We start from the raw sequence: 12,328 nt of genomic DNA on the forward strand, positions 1-12,328 counted from the left end.
ACCCACAGGAAGCAGAGGCTCAGGAAATTTTTTCCCACTGGCTGAGATGTTTTAAAACCTACCTGGCAGAAGCCAGCACCGCTGGAACAATGGAGGAACAAAAATTCAGCCTACTGAACACAAGGGTAAGCCACAGAATCTCCACACAGCTGAATCCGGCTGGTTCTTACACCGCAGCGCTGGCAATACTGGACAAAATGTACGTTAGGCCCATTAACGAGGTTTATGCACGCCACGTGTTTACGACTCGCCGTCAGCGGCCTACAGAAATGCTTGCTGAATTTGTAAGGGAATTGAACAGCCTTTCCAATGACTGTAATTATCACGCCGTTACCGCGGCTAAGCATAGGGAGCTTGCTGTGCGGGACATTTTCGTAGCGGGCCTTAGGTCTAACTATGTGCGCCAAAGACTGCTAGTAAAGGGGGCCCAGGACTTAGACACTACTGTGGAGGCTGCTACCACTATGGAAGTTTCCTTCCGCAGCCTCAAGTCGTTTCCCGCAGACCCCGCGACCCCATCGTGGACCCCCGACCAACAGTCCCCTCAGGCCTGTGCCGCACGGCCCCCCAGCTACCGCGCTGCCAAAGCCAGTTACTCTGCTGCCCCAGCCAGCTGCTCAGCTGCCCCAGCCAGCTACTCAGCTGCTCCAGCCAGCTACTCAGCTGCCCCAGCCTGCCATTTCTGTGGCCAAAGCCAGCCCCCGCGGCAGCACTGCCCAGCCCGATCCGCGACCTGCAGCAGCTGTGGGAAGAAAGGCCACTATGCCAGAGTGTGCCTCGCGAAAAGGGCCCCAGTTTTTAACTCCCGTGCAGAGAGAACAAATCGCTCCCTACACCAGGGGGCCCATGGGGCCCGAAACGCTGCGGCCTATGCCCCGACTCCGCCCCCTCCCGCTACGTGCGATCCATGGGGGCCGCCATCTTGGCAAACCCCCACCATGCGGCCGGCCACGTGCGACTCATGGGGGCCGCCATCTTCCTCGCCGCTCACCACGTGCATCTGCATCACCATCTGCATCAGCATGCTCAGAAAGCTCATCTGAAGAGTACGACTTCCTCGGGCACTCACCACGCAGCCCGCAACTCAATAACAAGGAGAAATGCGTTTTCCGCACAAACACACTGGCCATCCTCGGCTACGTCATGGAGAACGGAGTCCTGGGCCCAGACCCGGACCGCATGCTCCCCCTCCCTCATTGCCTCAAGGCCTTCAAACGGTGCTTGGGGTTCTTTTCATACTACGCCCAGTGGGTCCCTCAATATGCAGACAAAGCTCGCCCACTCTTTAAGTCCACACGATTTCCCCTGTCTGCTGAGGCGCGCCAGGCCTTCAGCTGCATCAAGGAGGACATCGCCAAAGCAGCCATGCAGGTGGTGGATGAATCCACTCCCTTTCAGGTTGAGAGCGACGCCTCAGAGGTAGCTCTAGCAGCCACTTTAAATCAGGCAGGGAGGCCCGTTGCATTTTTCTCCCGTACCCTATCCGCTTCAGAACTCCGACACTCCTCAGTCGAGAAGGAAGCGCAAGCCATCGTGGAGGCTGTTCGTCACTGGAGGCACTACCTCACAGGTAGGAGGTTCACCCTCAACACCGACCAACGATCGGTTGCCTTTATGTTTGACAACTCGCAAAGGGGCAAAATAAAAAATGATAAAATCCTTCGGTAGAGGATCGAACACTCCACCTATTGTTACGATATTAAATATCAACCGGGGAAGCTCAACGAGCCCTCGGATGCCCTATCCCGCGGGACATGCGCCAGCGCGCAGATCAGCCGTCTGAAAGCCATCCACGTGGACCTCTGCCATCCAGGGGTCACCCGGCTCGCCCACTACATCAGAGCCCGAAACCTGCCTTTCTCCAACGAGGAGGTAAACGCGGTCACCAGGGACTGCCCGATCTGTGCGGAGTGCAAACCGCACTTCTATAGACCAGACAGGGCCCACCTGGTCAAGGCTTCTAGGCCCTTTGAACGCCTTGCGATCGATTTAAAAGGGCCACTCCCCTCCACTAACAAGAACATCTATTTCCTCAACATCATCGACGAGTTCTCCCGATTCCCTTTTGCCATTCCATGCCCTGATATGACCTCCCACACAGTCATTAAGGCCCTGCATAGTGTCTTCACCCTGTTCGGTTTCCCCAGCTACTTGCACAGCGACCGGGGTTCGTCCTTTATGAGCGACGAGCTGCGTCAGTACCTGCTCGACAAGGGCATCGCCTGGAGCAGGACTACCAGCTCCAACCCCAGGGGGAACGGACAGGTGGAGAGGGAGAACGCAACGGTCTGGAAGACCGTCCTACTGACCCTCCGGTCTAGAAAACTCCAAGTCTCCCAATGGCAGGACGTCCTCCCAGACGCGCTCCACGCTATCAGATCCCTCCTCTGTACAGCTACAAATCAAACCCCTCACGAGCGACTCTTCATTTTTTCTAGGGGCACTACCACGGGAGTCTCACTTCCGGCGTGGCTGAGGACACCAGGCCCGGTCCTCCTGAGGAAGCACGTCAGGGGGCACAAAACTGACCCCCTTGTTGAAAAGGTGCGTCTCCTCCATTCCAACCCCCAGTATGCATTTGTGGAGTTCCCGGATGGTCGCCAGGACACAGTATCCCTTCGGGACCTGGCACCCGCTGGATCCAGCCCCCCCCACCCCCACTGAGGAACCCCTTACCCGTTCCCTATGCAGCCGCCCCCTCGCGCCCCCGATCCCGCAAGCTCACCCCACCGGTTCCACACGCCAGAACCTGCCCGCCCACAGCGCCCCCAGTCTCCGGTCGAGCCAGAGGTGTATAAAGTTCAGATGAGACCCACCCCGGAGTCTGCCATCGTACCCCAGCTCTCAACACCCACCCAGCCACCGCAAGAGGCTGCAACCCCGGTGCTCCGCAGATCGAAAAGAACAATTCGTCCACCGGACAGACTAACTCTGTGAGCCACCACCCCCGCTGGACTCGATTTTTTTCACAGGGGGTGAATGTGGTGAATGTGACTCACACCGGATTATAACCTGTATATACATGTGTCTATATTGTAAGTGCAGTTGCACTATCTGACCTCCAGGGGGAGTAGCTCTGGGAATGCTTGAGAGTTGTACGGGGCTCCTCCCTTGGCTCCGCCCAGGACTCCTCACCCGGGAGCTGCTGTATAAAGATCAGTGCCACAGGGTCAGCCGGCCAGTTCACCGAAAGTTCAACGGCTAACAGGCTGGCTCTGTTGTAAGTATATTAAAACCGCTATTCTAATCCTACAAGCACGTGTCCGTAGAATTGTTGGTTCCAACAGTTTGGGCCTCAGTAAATAAACTACACAACGGCAAAGGCCAGAAACCTTCAGCGAGGTGTGTGGATATCATAGAGAGAAAAAAACAGCTCAGAGAAAAAGCGAAGGTATAGGAGAGACAACAGAATGCCCCATGCTATAGACATATTGATCCATGGTCGATACCCTGGCCCCCAGGATCTCCACCGTGGACGTCACCCGTGCACTATTGGCCTGGGTGGCACACGCGATCGACACCACCTCCTGCTCTTGCGCATGGTTGGACTCCTCCAACTGCATCTGCAGGTTGTGGATGCTCGCCGACAACCCCTCATGTAGTCCCTGGCTCAATGTAGTCCCTTTCCACAATGCATGTCCATTCCTGAAGCCCGAAACACATCTGGATGGCTGCTGGTCCCTGGGCTCGGCATGCCCTCCGATCGTCCACCCCCTTGGGTGCTCCTACCTCCACCTGCTGTACTGGATGAGATGGGTTGTGCACACCAGATAGTCCTTCAGGAGCCCCTTCACTAACATGAGCAACCGAGGTGAATGTCTCTGGGATGCTGGAGGGTGTTGGAGACAACTGTGCCGGGAAATCTGTGTCATCCCCGGACGCGAGCTTTGGGGTGCCCTGGGATTCGGGTCAATTGCTCCTGTCAGTGTCGGTGCCTTCCGCGTCACTGGTCAGCATCTGGTGTTCTGGCTGTGGCTGGGATCAGGGGGGGGTGGGGACACCAGAAGGCCCCCCATCACCAGCAGCTCCTGCAAGACACAAGAAAAGATGCATGATCGTATCGCGGGCCGGGGGGAGTGGGGGTAATAGGGGGTTTTGGAGAGGGGGTGTGTTTGGGAGGGGTTATGGGGTGGTGTGGGGGGTGAGGTGGTGGGGGCGGTGTGTGTGTGTGAGGGTAGTGTGGGGGTGATTGTGGGGGGGGGTGACACTCGGCCATGGGTAACCGCAACTCAGCGGGGCCTCACTTCCTCGCCCAATGTCGGGCTCCACCCCGGCGATTGCCCTTTCCTTGGGGCCGCTGACCATGTCCAGGGCCCATTGCTTTGCTGCGGTGAGGGGCCGCAGGTCTGGTGGTCCCCCTCTAGTCTTTTTGGTGCCCTTCTCCTGGGAGGGGAGGGGGGGGGGGTGGAACAGAAAACGCACAGCGTTAGACAATCTGACTCATACAGCCCAGGGGGTTGGTAGCTAGTGGCGTCAGTGCACCTGGCCATGCCAGCTGGTAAGGGTGCCTGCATTTTTGCAGGGTGTGAGTTCGGCCACCCTCCGGGTGGGGAAGGGGTTGGGTTACAGGTGTGTGGAACGGGGGTTGGTGCAAGGGGCACAGAGCTGCCTACTCGCCCTGGCCACCCAGAGATGGTTGTGCAGTTTTTTCAAGCACTGCAGGCCAGTCCGGATGGGGTTGCCCATGGCACTGACCACCTCTGCCACTTGCTTCCAGGTCCGGCAGATGTGGCGGTTGGCAGCCTCCTCCCCATCCTGGAGTATAGGGTCACCTGCCTCTCCTCCACGGCATCTAGCAGGGTCTCCAGTTCAGCATCAGTGAACCTTGGGGCAGCGCGTCTTGCTGCCATCTTGTTGGCTGGGACGAGTGTGTGTGGGAAATGTGTAAATGCCGCAAACGCCAATCACGGACCCGGCGAAACCCGCACCGTTTCTCATTGGAATCGATTGTGTTCCACGTGGTGCCGGTGCTAGCCCATCAATGGTTGCTGAATCGGTCCAGCTTTGCTGTTGTAGAAGTCCACGATTCCTGACCCGGAGTCAACAAACGAAGGATCTAGCTGACTGATTTTCAAAGCTTTATAATGCACTGGATGGTCTTTCCATTTGTTCCCTTATCAGAATTCTCTGTGGTAAATTTACTGTTGGAAATCAATACTGTAGGTGAAGATAACAATGGTGGCTATTTCTGCACAAGTGTCTCATGACGCAAGTATAACTAGCTGATGTTGAAATTCTATACAAGGAGCAACTCATAAAGAAAAGCTTATAATTTAGGGTGGCACAGTACTGTGTTTTAGAACACTGGACTTTCTCTTATCTTAAAGCATCAATGGGGATACTTTCTTCTGGTTACCATCTGTGGAAAAGTCCATACATACAGGGGAGGAAGTGATATAGTGGTATTGTCACTGGACTAATAATCCAGAGACCCAGAGTACTCTGGTTCAAATCCCGCCACTGCAGCTGGTGAAATTTGAATTCAATAAAAATCTGGACTTAAAAGTCTAATGCAACCATTATCGATTGTTGTAAAAACCCATCTGGTTCACTAATGCCCTTTAGGGAATGAAATCTGCCGTCTTTACCTGGTCTGGCTTACATGTGCCTCCGGATCCCCACAGCAATGTGGTTGACTCGTAACTGCCCCTTAAGGGCAACTCGGGATGGGGGATAAATGCTGGCGCAGCCTGCGATGCCCATGTCTCCTCAACAAATTTTTTTAAAAATTTGGACACAGTGGCACAGTGAATTTGCACTGCTGCCTCAGCACCAGGGAACCGGGTTCAATTCAGGCCTCGGGTCACTGTCTGTTTGGAGTTTGCACTTTCTCCCCATGTCTGCGTGGGTTTTGTCCAGGTGCTCTGCTTTCCACTCACAGTCCAAAGATATGCAGGTTAGCTGGATTGGCCATGCTAAATTTCCCTTTAGTGTCCAAAAGATTACTGGGTTACAGGGATAGGGTGAGGGCATGGGGGTAGGGTGATCTTTCTAAGGGTTGGTGCAAACTTGATGGGCTAAATGGCCTCCGTCTGCACTGTAGGAATTCTAAAAATAAAGCACACGAACATCTCTTTCCTGTCGCCTTGCAAGGAATTTGCACATATGGTACATGGAAGAGGAGAGCCAGAAGAAAAAGCATATTCCTCTAAAATAGAATGAAAGCAAAGTTTACAGAGAGTTGAAAAAGCATAATTTGCCTCTTATTTTTAACCTTTTTTTTCTTTCCATTCTATAAGCTGCATCAAATATTTCTCTTTTTTAGTTTAGATTGCCGATGATACAAAAGTTTTAGACATAACTGGTTCGGAATTTACATGCCAGAAGCAACTAGGAGATAGCAAAAGTGTGCAACTGCAGAAATTGTTTCCCTCCCACATCATTACACATTGATGCATGGCATTAAGGGTCAAGTAGTAACATGGATAGAGGATTGGTTAATTAATAGAAAGCAAAGAGTGGGGATTAATGGGTGTTTCTCTGGTTGGCAATCAGTAGCTAGTGGTGTCCCTCAGGGATCCGTGTTAGGCCCACAATTGTTCACAATTTACATAGATGATTTGGAGTTGGGGACCAAGGGCAATATGTCCAAGTTTGCAGATGACACTAAGATGAGTGGTAAAGCGAAAAGTACAGAGGATACTGGAAGTCTGCAGAGGGATTTGGATAGGTTAAGTGAATGGGCTAGGGTCTGGCAGATGGAATACAATGTTGACAAATGTGAGGTTATCCATTTTGGTAGGAATAACAGCAAACGGGATTATTATTTAAACGATAAAATATTAAAGCATGCCGCTGTGCAGAGAGTCTTGGGAGTGCTAGTGCATGAGTCACAGAAGGTTGGTTTACAGGCGCAACAGGTGATTAAGAAGGCAAATGGAATTTTGTCCTTCATTGCTAGAGGGATGGAGTTTAAGACTAGGGAGGTTATGTTGCAATTGTATAAGGTGTTAGTGAGGCCACAACTGGAGTATTGTGTTCAGTTTTGGTCTCCTTACTTGAGAAAGGACGTACTGGCACTGGAGGGTGTGCAGAGGAGATTCACTAGGTTAATCTCAGAGCTGAAGGGGTTGGATTATGAGGAGAGGTTGAGTAGACTGGGACTGTACTCATTGAAATTTAGAAGAATGAGGGGGGATCTTATAGAAACATTTAAAATTATGAAGGGAATAGATAGGATAGATGCGGACAGGTTGTTTCCACTGGTGGGTGAAAGCAGAACTAGGGGACATAGCCTCAAAATAAGGGGAAGTAGATTTAGGACTGAGTTTAGGAGGAACTTCTTCACCCAAAGGGTTGTGAATCTATGGAATTCCTTGCCCAGTGAAGTAGTTGAGGCTCCTTCATTACATGTTTTTAAGGTAAAGATAGATAGTTTTTTGAAGAATAAAGGGATTAAGGGTTACGGTGTTCGGGCCAGAAAGTGGCGCTGAGTCCACAAAAGATCAGCCATGATCTCATTGAATGGCGGAGCAGGCTCGAGGGGCCAGATGGCCTACTCCTGCTCCTAGTTCTTATGTTCTTATGTTCTTATGATGAACAGGAAATTGTAATATCAACTAAAAAAACAATTACGTTCCAGTAACAATTTTAATTTTTAAAATCAAAATGTCATCATAATGTGGCATGATAACATTTTGGATCTCAAAATCAGTGTCAACAATCTCTTCCAGATGTTGGTTCCGACATCCCTCATGATTGGGAGTTAGCATCTACTGCCTAATATCTAACAAGACAATTGTTATGACCTTTGGAACACCCAGAGTTGTGTGCTCTGAATGCTGCAATCTCATGTCTCACTTGCATCGCTTGTATCTTTGGAAAGGTAAATAGAAACATTCTAGGAAGATGGAGAAAACCAAAGAGGATGCATTTTGCATGAAGAAGTACAACATGCTGAGTTTCAATCTACTTCATGCAGCTCTTGGAACAGAGAAAATAATGCACATTACACAATCCTAGTTAGCAACACTTTACAAACCAGCAAAATCCCATCAGATTAATTGACTTTAATGTTGGAAGAGGGCAATTTTCACTTCAAATTTCTACAGTGTTACATTCCAGTCAGACGACGCAGATATGCTTTGACACCCGATCCTTCCCTACATTTTCATAATAATGGCTGCCCAGTTAAGCTTTCAATTATTCCTGTGACTGCTCTCCTAGATATGAGGCGGGATTCTCCGTCGGCCGACGGCAAAATCGAGAAATGCGAGTGGGCGGAGAATAGTTTACGTCGCCAAAATCGCGGCCAGCGCCGGTTGACGCCAGATCAGGATTGTCCATCACTGTGAAAATGGTATAAATGCGCCACGCACCACGCGGAGTTTAAACACTGTTTACATCTCATTAGCATACGGCCAGTGACACTGTGCAGAACCAGGTGACAAGGTGGGTCGTCACTGGGTGCGCAGCAAGGTGGCCGCCGTAATGGTGGTCAGTGCCTGGACACCACCCCCGTCCCATGGGTGCGTCACCCCTGCCGCTCAGCCTGGTTCCCCCGACCCCCCCCCCCCCCCCCCCCCCCCCCCCCTCCCCTCCCCACCACAGCCAGCAGTGTCCGGGCTGGCAGCCCACGGCCGCTCCTCTCCATGTCCTACCTCTTCTCTCTCCCTCTCAGAAGTCAGCACGCCAGGGTCACAGTTTCTGAGAGCACACATGGACCGCGCCGTCAGGAACCCGGCCCTCAGAGGCAGAGAAACGCGGGCCCACTAATGAGATGTAAACAGTGTTTAAACTCCGCGTGGTGCGTGGCGCATTTATACCATTTTCGCAGTGATGGACAATCCCGATTTGGCGTCAATCACGAATTCGGCAAGTCCGACACCATTGTGTTCCACGTGGCGCCGGTGCTAGTCCCTTAACACTAGCTAAATTGGTCCAGCTACGGCGGTGGTTTTGCTGTAATGGAACTCCACAAATCCTGCAGCTGCGTCAACGCTTCGTCTCAGGAATGGAGAATCCCACCGACGGTCTTCTGAACCAGGTTTCCACTCTGGTATCTTCCCATCCAGTTATAACATCAACTGGTATTGTAACATTTAACAACTCATAACTGTGTCTACATATATAGTTGAGGGTACAGGTAAGGAACTGACTCCATTCTAGGTCTTTATATATCTCTGTCCATCTCTGGACTATCCTTGGCTCTGGGTCTTCTCACATCACTCTAATGCAGTACTGTACGCAGTCTGACATTAACCATGTATCAGGCCTTACTGCCATACCTTCCGCTATGGCTGGTGGTGTTAGCCATGTTGGTTTGGAGGTTGGATTGATATCTGGGTAAGGTTTCATCCATTTTTTCCATTGCTTGATATTAAACCATGCCCGGATTGGGCTAGCTGGTTTGGTGGTGCATTGCTGTTGTTGCTCTTGATCATTTCTTGCAGGGTGGGCAGGATGGTATCTGCTTGGCAGTGCCTTTCCTTCTTTTTCCTGTGGGCCATTGGGAAGCTCAAAAGCAGAGGAAGGGCATTCCTGGGGCAAGAAGATTGAGTAGCATGCTGTTGTTGTTAATGGAGTGGGACTGCTATGAGGTTCCAACATCCCTTGTGAGTCTGGGATGCCAGCAAGAAGCTGCCGTGTGTGTACTGTGGTCGGTGTGTCTGCCAACTGTACCATCATCATAGTTGGAGCGAGAGGCTCCTCAGACTATTGATCCTTCTCTGGTCCCACTTCGACCCGAGGTGCTATGGTAATCCCTATGCGGTAGGTTGGTTTTCCAGGACCTGGAATGATAATGGGTAAACCTGCTCTGTTAAGACAGGGGTGATCACAGGTGAAATCAGAGTCTGTATATTATTTGGGGCTGAGGACTCAGGACCATGCTGTTCCAACTGTCTAACGACAGTGGTATCCTTGACACTTCAGAGAAGATCTAGGGCAATGTATATTGGCAAAGAAAAATGTAGGTCCCTTATTGTCAGAAACAGGGGAATGTAATCATGGGGAACAAGGAAATGGCTGACCAACTACCTTCTTCACAATGAAGGACATAAATAATATATCAGAAATGTCGGGGAATACCGAGTTTAGTGAGAGGGATGAACTGAAGGAAATCAGTATGAGTGGAGAAATGTTATTGGTATTGGTATTGGGGTGATTGATGGGATTGAAGGTCAAAAACTCCACAAAGCATGATAATCCACATCTCAGAGTACTGAAGGAAGTGCCTCTAGAAATATTGGATGCATTTGTGGTTACCTTCCAAGATTCTATCGCCTCTGGAATGGTTCTTACAGATTAGAGGGTAGCTAATGTAATCTGTTACAGATGCCTGGTCAGCTCCCAACAGTGGCTAAGAGACTGGACCAGATTGATATGTTCCAGGAGTGATGATATAAGAAATAGGACTTGGTTATTTTATAAACAAACTTTATTGAAACAAAAGAGAAAAAAACAATATTTCAACTTTGAGACTTCAACCCTAACAATAGCAGCTTACATGTAGTTTCTTAGCCTTAACACACAAGTTTCCCATTAAACAGCGCTTTAACAGAACATGCAGGTCTCATGCCACTTACACCGGAAGACAAAGGCAATACTTGCATTTAGGACACAATTTTTCTTCTGTTATGGACATTCATGCAGAACCCTTTTCCAAAATCTGCCTCTGTGGCAACTTTCATGACCTCTCCCGGTTGATTTCCAAAGCCTTCTTGTATACCTGTTCAAAACGGGATTCTCTCTCTCTCTCTCCCTGTAAGCTCCGCCCAGCCCCTCAAACACAGGTTCTCTACTGGGGTTTCCAGGCCTGAATCGATCACCATTATCTTGGCTGTTAGATGGCACACTCCCGTTTATACAGAAGGACAGAACCATGCTATTGATATGCAACTATTCTCCCAATGACTGCAAAGGGACCATCAGTTCTGTAATGGGCTAAAGGCTGGTCAGACAGGAATGTCCCCAAGGACAATGGATCTCGGTATGCTGTGTATTCTCACTAACAAGTTTAATTCTGACTGGGACAATGTAACTTGGCCAGGTATGGGCGTACCCCTCTGACTCCATGCTAGCAGGTTTGTTTTCCCTCAGTCACCTTCAGACATAACTCTTTGATAGAAACTTCATTAACTTCTGCTTCGTTAACATTTGTTCTGTTGGCGAATAAATATAATTCATAGACAATGAACATAAGTCTCCACCTGGAATGGCGGGTACTGCGCGGTCTGCAGGAAACATTTTATTCTAGGATTAGTTAAACTAGTCCTCCTCAAAACCAAAATGCCAGTTGTGACAAACATTGATTTAAATCCTGAGACCAGGCTAACAAAGTACAAACAATCAGCACAGGAGTCTCAATCCTTCAACATCCAAGCGATCGAAAACAAGCTGGATGAACGTAACGCAAGACTTACCTCTCAGAGGTAAGTAAGAGACTGCTGTGTTCTCTGTTTCACAGAGACGTGTCTCACTCCGCCTCACCGGACTGTGCCATACTACCTGTAGGCTTCTCAATTCATCGGGCAGTCCGCACCGCGTCATCAGGCAAAGCGAACGGTGGAGGAGTTTGCCTCCTCATGAACTCCTCCTGGTACTTGGATGTGACAACCCTAGCGACCTACTGCTCCCCAGAAATAGAATCCCTGACCGTGAAGTGCCGTCCGTACTATCTTCCACGTGAGTTCACTTCAGCCATTATCACAGCGGTCTACATCCCACCCCAGGCACAAGTGAGGAAGGCGCTGGATGAACCGTACACAGTTATAAACAACTATGAAACAGAACACCCGGAGGCCTTGTTCATCGTGGCTGGGGACTTCAAAAAGGCCAACCTCAAGAGTGTACTGCCAAAATTCCACCAGAACATCTCCTGTCCCACCAGGGGCGACAACACTCTTGGCTACTCAAAAATCAAGGGCACCTACCGTTCCATCCCCGACTGCACTTTGGAAACTCAGACCATAAGACGGTGCTCCTTCTCCCGGCATACAAGCAGAAACTCAAGCGGGAGAATCCTGTTAAAAAGGTTGTGCAGTGCTGGTCCGAGGAAACAGAAGAGCTCCTACGTAACTGCTTGGAGACAATGGACTATTCCATATTTAAGAACTCAGCGACCACCTTAAATGAGTATGCCACCACCATCACAGACTTCATCAGCAAATATGTGGACGATTGTGTGTCAAAGAAAGCAGCACATACTTTCCCCAACCGTAAACCAGAAGGCCAAAAGACTATAAGACATAGTAACAGAATTAGGCCACTCGGCCATCGAGTCTGCTCCACCATTCCATCATGGCTGATATTTTCTCATCACCATTCTCCTGCTTCTCCCCATAACCCCTGATCCCCTTATTAATCAAGAACCTATCTATCTCTGTCT

The 12,328-nt window shown here is 50.2% G+C and overlaps 1 protein-coding gene across 2 annotated transcripts in view; it reads right to left on the reverse strand.

Moving 5' to 3' along the window:
* LOC119966301 (DNA replication licensing factor MCM6-like) overlaps positions 1-12,328 on the reverse strand; it is a 45,397-nt gene that overhangs the window by 16,494 nt on the left and 16,575 nt on the right. The window contains exon 2 of one of the 2 annotated variants that reach the window (XR_005460722.1): positions 3,928-4,028. The exons of the other annotated variant lie outside the window; for it this stretch is intronic. The gene's annotated coding sequence lies outside the window, so the exon portion shown is untranslated. Of the gene's footprint in view, positions 1-3,927; positions 4,029-12,328 lie in introns of those variants that run through there. 2 annotated transcript variants of the gene reach the window in all.

The sequence above is a fragment of the Scyliorhinus canicula genome, chromosome 5, assembly GCF_902713615.1.
Source record: "Scyliorhinus canicula chromosome 5, sScyCan1.1, whole genome shotgun sequence".
Classification (NCBI taxonomy): Eukaryota; Metazoa; Chordata; class Chondrichthyes; order Carcharhiniformes; family Scyliorhinidae; genus Scyliorhinus; species Scyliorhinus canicula.